This window comes from Parasteatoda tepidariorum, chromosome X1 (assembly GCF_043381705.1).
Source record: "Parasteatoda tepidariorum isolate YZ-2023 chromosome X1, CAS_Ptep_4.0, whole genome shotgun sequence".
NCBI lineage: Eukaryota > Metazoa > Arthropoda > Arachnida > Araneae > Theridiidae > Parasteatoda > Parasteatoda tepidariorum.
In genome coordinates, this window is record NC_092214.1 from 71,095,253 (window position 1) to 71,105,389 (window position 10,137).

A 10,137-nucleotide genomic window follows, 5' to 3' on the forward strand; every position below is an offset into this window, starting at 1 on the left:
TACTATACTTGTATAATAAGGGCATTTCTAGTAAAAAAATTAAACATAATTTTATTCGGTATTTGAACCATTATCACATACTGTAATTAAACCATTATATTTAAAGGTTAACGAGAATAACCTTAAATAGGTAGGTAGGTATTTTATTTACGTAGGTTTATTGGTGACGGTTTAGGAAACTTCCCTGAGGATGATCCGAAGACGTGACATCGCATTTTCGATCTTCTGCAGAGAGGATGGCTCACCTGCTTTGATAAACCGACGACCTGCGTGCGAAGTCGAGCACTCATTAATAGTTTAACGAGTCAGTCATCAGTTTAACGAGGACCGATACCGAGTACCCTCGGTCCCAACGCAGGCTAACCAAAGTGGTCACCCATCCGCCTACTGACCTCAGTCCGCCTACTGACCTACATGCTTGACTTCGGTGTTCTACTGGGAACCGTGTCTTTAAGATCAGTCCACTTAACCTAAATACCAGACGAATAGCCTAAAATATGTCTTACTTCATCATGGAATTAAATAGTACCGGGTAAGAAATATTCAAAAGAATTGTTATTTTGAGTGATATTATCTTTTGATTAACAAGTTTTAAAATTGTGTGCCCAATTTTGTAGGTTTTGTTTTAATAGTTTTAGCTAAATTAGGAATAAGGGGGCTGAACTTTCAACCGCTTCTGGAATGAATTAGCGAGGCCCTATTTTTTAGATTGAAACTATCCCCTACCATATTTTGAAGATTAAAAAAATTAGATTTCATCAAGGAATGTTTATTCACAGAAAATTTGTTTCTGTAATTAATTTTGTATTCGTTACAACTATAAATTAATTAGCATAAATCTGTCAAAAAGTTACTCGAATTAAATCTCATTTTTTTTTAATTTTTCGCTGTAATTAAAAATTTCTACTAACGAAGTTAAAATTAAATACTTTTCTTACATAAGCAATCGTTTTGTAAGAGCAAAAAAATATTTAGTATTGTTTAAGAGATAAAATTATACAAAATGTTGTCCAATATATTCAACGCTGGGATTAAAAAGACAAAATTGTCTGCTCAAATTAATTCTCTGCTTCTGGTTAGCTCTTTACACAATTAAAATAGCATATGAACCCATGAAAACATCTTTTCATCCAAAGTTATTAAAATATTTTGTTTTTTCCTGTCACAAATATTTGAAATTTATTGATTTTTTTAAGTCTCTGCCGACGATTTTCAGAATAAATTTCACAACTAAGAAATTACCAGTCTTTCATCAGATGTTCACTTGTCGATGTCCTACTTTATTTGAGATCAGACTATAAAAAGGTTTTATATTTTTGTTGGGAAAATTATTTAAGTGCATATTTCTATTAATGAAAATAAGTTTATGGCAGAATGTGATCAATTGACTGCCATCTAAACAATTCCTTTCAATAAATGTAGTCATAAAGATATTCGTAGAAGCAGAGGGATATTCGGTTTTACTCTTTATGAAGGTGGTCTTCTGGTAAGTGCTTTAACTTAATTGCTTCAGACGTTCAACAAACGTCGACGGATGGATTTCTATTCCAACAACCTTATCATAAATCTCCTATATTGCTTTTTACATAAACTATATCTGTCGGCTCTATCAAGCAGATTTCCATTTTATTTACCACCCTATAAAAATGACAAATGCATAAAAACTTATGTAACCTTCTATAGCGAGTGATTTTCCGAGTTGTAAATTGAATGAATCGAAGGTAAAAAGAAAAGTCTGAATAGCCAACAAATTTATAAATAGAAAATTTTTAACGTATCGTTGCCGAACGTTTTGTTTTGAAAATCGGTCTAAGTGCGCGTTTTAAAAAAGGGACATTACTGAAAAGTCCAATTGAGAGAAGTAGACATTGTTTGAAATGCGCGTTTGAAGAAATGGTTATAGCTCAAAATTGATGATGAAAAAAAGAATGAGTTGCCAAGGAATGTATAAATAGAAAGATATTTAATGTATTTTTAGCTTGAGCTGCTGTGGCGCAGGGGATAGAGCGTTTGCCTCTCAATGCGGTGACCCAAGTTCGAATCTCAGAGGTGGCTGATTGCTGATCCTAGCGGATTACGCTCCCAGCTCACAACAGCCACTGTGGTGAATTAAAATATCCTCAGTGGTAGATGGATCATGGGTTTGAATCCCCTTACCTTTTGGCTAATTTTGGGAGGTTTTTGTGGTTTTCCTCTCTATGTAACGCAAGGTGGGTTAGTTTCCTCAAAAAGTCCTTCATGAAGGCTAGTTTGTCCCAATGCTTGATCCAGGAGCTCCCTTGTTTTCTGGATTGGACTCAAAATTATAAAGCTACGGAGTTGAACATTGGTAGTCGAATAAATTGGGCAGACTGTTCTGAGTTGGGGGAACTTTTTATTTTGAAAATAGGTCTAATTGCACGTTTAAGAAAACTCACATAGCTGAAATGCCCTATTGAGAAAAGTAGACATTGCATGAAATACGTGTTGAAAGATGTCTATAGCTCAAAATCTGTGTTTAAGAAAATAGACAAGACTATTTACGAAAATAAACGTAGAGTTTGATTTCGTTTCTCAAGCTATAGTTATGATTAGTGCATCAATAGAAGATAAACTAATAAGTGATTAGTGTGAAGTGAATATTAGTAGTGTTTAAAAAATCGCATTGATTCGGTACGCCCTTCTTTTTAATGTAACGTAGGTGTTCAATGAAACTTACGTTCATTGTTAGAAATCGCAAGAAAAACGTGCTTTAATTTCTTTGATGCGTTTTTTAAGATTTTAAGTTAGTTCAATTTTCGTAAACACATATTTGGAGATATATGAATTTTTAAAACACACATATCGAACAATTTTCCTTTTCTTAAAACATCTTTTGCACGATATTCATTTTTTCAAGCACGTATTATAAGTTCATTTTTTTAAAGCTGAATTTGAGCTATATGCAGCAAAATGAAAAGATCCCCGACTGCAATTATCTTCTACTTCCATTGGCAAAGGATTGGCAACACCGAAAATCACAAAATAAAGAAGAGCATAAACATAAAACAGTCAGCATGTACAAAAGTCAGTATGTTTGAGAAGGGAAAAACTTATTTGCCTCAGAACCGGTTTCTGTTCTGTGTCTTCAGAAACAGGAGATCTTTATGAGGAAAATATTTGCATTTTGGCTCTCAGAAATGTTAAGAATTATCTTGACAATGTTACAGAATGAAAATTGGACTTGTTCTCAATCACAATTACTCATCACAATAATAGTTAGTTGACTATTTCTATTAAGTCGGGGTCACTGAGATACTAAAATCGCAGAATGCGTCACGGAGGGTCGTAGGTTCCTGTCTCGAAATGAAAAACCTTGACGTTTACAAGCAAGTAGCATACAAGCACTTAAATGAAGTCAAACAAACTTTATAGCAACAATATGTATCTGTTTTGTTAAGTTGCATGTTATGTTTAGAAGATAAATAAAAATAGTATACACCCATTCCTAACTGCAACTTGTTGCCCCCAATTTAATTTTTTTTTCTGATGGAGGCTTAGAGGGTTAGTAAATTGTCAGATGCCAAACTATAACAATATTCTAAAATGAATCATTATGAAAGGCTGCTTGTGGACTGTATATATTATGAAAGCAAACATATATCGATGCTGAATTTCAGAATTCGGAAAACTCATAAGTTGAGATACAGCGTCAATTGGCGATATATGTAAATTTATGTTAAATGATTCATATATTACACAATATTTTTGAATGACTTAAAAAATACCAAAAATTTCCTTACCAAATGTCTTATCAAACTTGAAAGGGATCTGCGTATCCAAAAATTGTTGTCGCCAAAAGCTCTGAAGCTTGGAGGTAGTGGGTTTAAATTCTGCCATAAACCTGGGTGAATCTATGTGTTAACCTTTTCTAATTTATACTGTCTTTTTTTTAAAATTTGACCACAGTTTGTAAGTCATTCTTTGCATTTGGTACTTTTGATTGCATATGTATGCGAATAAATTAATAAATAAACGAATTAAAATTTTCTTATTTACAGTTTCACATACCACACCACCGGGTAGCGCAGCAGGCGAGTGCGCTCATTATGAAGTATGGCTCATAAGCTATAGTCATTCGGAAGAGCAGATAGCACAAGTTAGATGAGGACGTCCGCACGTATTAGCATTAGTGTAGTTTAATGAGTCGCAACAGTTTAACGAGGGCAGATATCTCGCAATCTCAGTCTATTCAAAGACTGATCAAAGTGGTTACCTACTCGGTAATTGACAGCTGTCAGTGATGCATAACTTCGGTGATCTACTGGGAACCGTGTCTTACGATCAGTCGACGGTGGGAAGAGAACCAGTGTTACGTGTGATTTCAACTCGTTACCTCCATGTTACAGAGTGTTTGGCGGAATGGCAAGTCCACTCAGGCAGGAAATTTAAATACTGCCTTTTACGATTGTGTTAACAAATATCAGAGTTTACGCAAGATTATCTTGACTTGTTTGACTTATTATTGGATTAACATAGATTTGCAGGCTTGTGTATTCAATTAAGGCTTATAAGCCTTTGTCAAATAAAAGGACAGATAGCACAATACTGAGAAGGGCAGTTCAAAGATGCATTCAGGGTATCAGCGGGATTCGAGCCCGCTACCTTCAAGCTTTGCACAGCGTTTGGCGGGTGATACCACTCAGCCAAGGAGGCCCCTTATCTTGGTAATGTTGCAATCAATACACAAACGTTTACAATCAAGTTTAGCCCGAATTGAATATCTCTAACACCTATATTATTTGTTTTCTATTGCAACAATCTGTTGTGTTCGTTTAAACAATGTTTTTTGTGGGTTATCATGTATTCCTTTTAAAGGCATTGCTATTAATATATTTTGATGAGATGTTTCTTTAAAAGAGGAAATAGATGTATCCAGCAAAAATTATTTTTAAGTTCATTCATTCGTTTATATTTTCGTGAGTGAAATCTTATATTTGTCAACGAAAGAATGTGAGTAAAAATACATTTAAATTTACTCTATGTTTTCTGATATTATTGTGAAGTATAATATTTAAAAAAATACAGATTTTTTAAAACTATTTCATGTAGGGGAAAGTCGGGTAGTCCCGCCCACTTAAGGAGTATTGCTTATATTTCTGTATAATATTGAGTAATAATCAATATTTTTGTATGTTTTCATTGTTTTATCATCTAATTAAATAATGCAAAAAGAATAAACCAAAAAAAGAATAGTTTAACTTAAAAAAATAGAAATTAAAAAATTTGACTACTGTATTCAACATATTTTCAAAACTATTGTTTACCATGTTACCAGCTGCACAAATACTTGAAACTTTGAAAATAATATTTTTTTAATATAACAATTAATGTCCGATGGCCTATTGACTTGAAAAAAATATTCTATACAGATGAAATTGACAGTGGGCGGGGGTACCCGACACTCCCCTATTTGAAAAAAAAATGTAGCTTAACATACATAATTGCCTTAGATAATTTGTAAACTAAAGTACTCTTCATGAGATTTTTCATTAAAAATGTCGTTTTATGTAGTTGTTAAAAACTTTTCATTCAATTTACGCGTGAAGACAATTGTAATTTATGTCACATGTTCAATGGAATTTTTAGCTTTTAAATTTGTAATGCAATTTACATTTAAAATACATTTGTTTGAAAAATAAAACCTAATTTATCTATATTATAACACTTGTCCAAAAACACTAATATAACTAAATTTTTTTTAAAATCTAAAAATAATTTTCTGTTTACGATTTTTCTCATGCTGAGTTAGGTATACGAATGATAAATATTGCTGATAAGATAATAATGGATAGTATGGAATGAGGTAATAATATTGAAATATCATTGTAAAAATGTTTGTAAATACAGATTTAAGTTCAAAAGAGATACGATCATTAACTGAATGTATATTTACGAATGTAATATCTAAGAGCGGAATGAGCATTTTTAACTTAAGAATAATTATATCTTTGAAACATGTATTCTAAAGAAATAACTTTTTTACAAGCCTCTACGCAATTTGGAAAAGCTTTAATGTCATCAACTGTTGTATCAACTAATTTATTGATGAGCAAATTTTATTTTTCTTCATGCTATTTTTCACATAAAATTTTCCAGGTTTGTGACAGAGAAAATTTATTTGGAAATTGTTTTTAGTATCGTATTTTTTTTCGCACAATACATTTTAAATAGTAAAAAAAAACATGCAACGTTGATTTATACCAACTGTTTTTTCTTTTGCCTTGTCAGACATAATTTCCAGCACCATTTAATTTTGTTACAATGAATTGGCATTGTTTTTAGTTTTCAGTAACGTTTAGTTTTCTTGGATTGACGTTCGTTCTTAGCATTGTTTTTAGTTTTTTTTTACTTGAAAGTTGTCGCGGTATAACTTCACTAATACTTTACCGTGATCAAACTGAATTTAACTTAATATGTGTCAGCTGTGAAAATCAAACTAATGAAAAAAAATCACATCACTGAAAAATAGCATCTGTGTCTGTATAATTGGACAGTTTTGTGTTGTTTTGTAGTTGCAGTAGTTGTATTGCGTTACAGCTTAATATCAATGACCCCCTGTAACCTTAATAAGGTGAAAAACCATATCATTCTGAAATTTAATCCTTCTGAATGCCTATTGAACAATACTATGGTTCAACTTTAACGAAAATAAGGTTCAATTTAACACTTTATAAAAGTGGTAGCAAATTTGCGGTTCAAACGATGTTACGGTTCAACATCGATTATTGTGATATCTTGACCATTTTCAGAGATTACTAAAGATATAAATAATGTGTTAGCAAATTAAACAGAAATGGCTCAACTAAAATGTAATGCGAAATTAAATTGAAAAAAAAGTATGTGTATATTATCTTTGTGTTACTGCAGTAAACACTTTTTATTTTAATATTATTTTACTATTAGCATAAAACAATATTTTCATATTTAAAACAATATTTTCAGTTTAGACAAAGACTGGTTTTAATTATTATAAAGCTTGTTTAATATCCATAGGAAATTAAAACATTGAAATCAGTAATTAGAGCATTCACTATTTCATAAAACTAAGTGAAATGTGCATTATTACTCGAAGTTTAGTAGGAATCATTTTCGAATAATTTTCAGAAATTGCAAACTCCTTTGCAGAAATATAATATTACAACATGTGGTTTTGTAAACGGCTGACGTGACTGCTTTTCCATTTTGGGGATTAAAAGAGGAAATGTTAGGATTTAGCGATATATGGTTTTAGGAATTTTCAAAGAATGATGCCAGCAATATTTTTCGAGCAGTCTTACTTTACCTGAATCGTGGTAATTAGCATCTCAAAGATAGTATTTCAAATTTAATGCGTGCGGGAATTAAAGCGCATCAGTTACGTCCGAAAATTTATTTTCTAAGTTGTCACTATTTGAACTTTGCTAGTAAAATCACATAAAGTTACTGGGTTTTACCATAGGTATAAACTCATTAATAGTCGATTGTGTGTAATAACTCAATCATATAATCGTTCCGATTTCATGTATAATTATTTAATTAATTTTCCTTCGTATTTATTTTCAGATAATATTCAAACTATGTTAGAAAATGTTCAAACGATAAACCATAATATCGTTTCTGCAAGCTGAGGGATTTTGCATGGAGTTTGCTTTACATTTATGTCTCAAGCATAACGCTAATCTTGTTTTCTACATGTTAACGTGCGATTTTTAAGGACATTTTTTCACATGCCCTGTGAAGGTCATATAGCGTTAACGTTACAGCTAGAAAAAAAAAGTCATTTTTCATAGATAATGACTACTTTAATACAAATGTAGATAAATACATCTTTTTTAAATGCATTGTTCACAAACTACTTTCGAAATGCAGTCACTACTGAACTACTTTTAGTAGACGAATTAAACTTACACTGGAGTTTTAAATTTACACTCGTGTTCAGTTGTTGCACACAATAGTCGATTGTGAGTAATAACTTAATCATAAAATCGTTCCGATGTTATATATATCTATATGTAATTTCCCTGTCAGATATTTGCTTAAGTTTTGTTAGGAATTTTCAAGAGTTCAAACTTGCTGCAAGGTGAGAGATTTTGCATGGAGTTTGTCTTACGTTAATCATAATGCTAATCTTGATTTCTACACCTTTTTAGGGAAAGTTTCGAATGTGCTTAGTGTAGACGTAGATTTTTCATAAAACACATTTTTAATACATTTTTCATTATTTTGTGCTAATTTACGTCAAAATAAGTGAAAAATATTTTTTTAAAACTTCAATTATTTATGGTTATGAAATAGAGATAGGCTCACATAGACAGACACATAAGTCCTTTGGCAAGTATGGACTAATAGATTACTTCCAAACAATAAATTTTCAAATTAGCAGTTATTTGCAATTATTTAAATTCACGAGAAACAGTAATTCATCATTGAAATTTCTTAAATATGCGAAATGAATTATTGATTAATTTTTGAAAAAGAATGAAAAAGAAAATTTCTTAACTACTTTTTTGGGGGATTTTTTATTTTAATACAAATATAATTCTATAATCTAATAGATTTTTCAGCAACCATTAGATTAATTTTTAGAACTGAAAAATATTAAAATATACTTTTGCTTGTATTTAGAGCGTCAATATACACACTGGATCGCAGATGGAACACCGGTGTCTCATATATGTCAAAGGATAGATGGATATAAAAAATTTTGAAGCATATTTTTCCTTTTTTAAAATATATTCTTTAAAAATTATTTTTATTTAAAAAAATTGTTTTCAAATGCTTAAAGACGAAATACCTTATCACATATTATCCAAATTGATATTATGCCACGATAATTTCAATTTAATATTATAAAGTGTTTACTGGCTTTTGAGATTTACTGTTTATAATTAATAGAAATGACACTTAAGGGTTATTTTCTAATTACGATATAACACTACTAACAGAAACGCGACAAATTTCAATTCACATAATATTTCAGATGAAGATAAGGTGTTAAAAATGTTACCTGTGTAAAAATAGCTGCTCAGTTTTTATTTTACAATTGTATAAAGGTTATTAAGTGGAAAACATTAATATTATTTCTAAAACATTATTAAGAAATTGTTTAAACTAATTATTGCGTACGTTAGGAATATTTTTTGTGAAACATTAATGGCGAAATCAGAAATTCTACTTTTAAAAAGAATTAAAAACTAGGCTTATATTTTTACTATTGAAAAATTTTTTATCTCCATTTTAAGCATTAGATTATTTTTAAAGTCTACAAAACAGCTTCTTTTTTTAAGATTTTGATATCAAAATGTAGTAAATGTTAAAGGTGAATTGTTTAAAAGAAAACTTTTCTGCTTCTTAGTTCATTATAGGATTTCGAGTTTTCATTAGAAGTGGGGAACGTGTGAGCGTGCAAAGAAAGTCAAGAGTGTAGAGGGAACAGTTAAAAGGTTGAATTCAAAAAATAATGTTTTCATCCATTAGATGGTTTAATATTTTTCTAGAGATATTATTACTAAAAATTTGTGTAGAAAAAAATTGATTTCAAAAGTGTTTACCTGATATTTAGTGAAATTTCTTGATGAGCTCAATTTCAACTATATAAACTTGTAATGTAGTTTTATATGTAGATTTACAATACTTTGATTTGAAATACTTTTTTTTTGGAAATTTTAAATTTCCGTTAAACACTCTCTAATAAGTTGTCAAACGATAAAAAGTGATTATAATAATTTTAATAAAAAGTATCGCGACTTAAGACATAGTGGTTAAAATTTAGCATAATTGTTGATAAAGAAACTAAAAAAAATGATTTTCGTTCTTACAATCCTTTGAAACCATTGAAGAATATTTATTTCATGATAGTTTATATAGTTAGTCGAACTTTAACAAGCCAAAATTTTTTTATATATCGTCAATTATTTATCTTTTGTTGTTTATATGCTGTATGACTACGGAGTCTGGTGTTTAATAGTGGATGCTGCTCCCGCAGATATATTATTTTTGTAATTCAATTGATTTGTACATTTCTTCTCAAACAATCTGAGGACCTATATAAATAAACAGAAATGATTAGAAAATACTTCCTGATATATCTTTATAACATTTTACGTGTGGGCTAAATTATATATATATATATATATA

The 10,137-nt window shown here is 30.3% G+C and overlaps 1 protein-coding gene across 1 annotated transcript in view; it reads left to right on the forward strand.

Moving 5' to 3' along the window:
* Window positions 1–4,836: 4,836 nt before the first annotated feature.
* Window positions 4,837–10,137, forward strand: part of LOC107436806 (guanylate cyclase 1 soluble subunit alpha 2) — a 465,049-nt gene continuing 459,748 nt past the window's right edge. The window contains exon 1 of the mRNA XM_071187935.1: window positions 4,837–4,971. The gene's annotated coding sequence lies outside the window, so the exon portion shown is untranslated. The remainder of the gene's footprint in view (window positions 4,972–10,137) is intronic.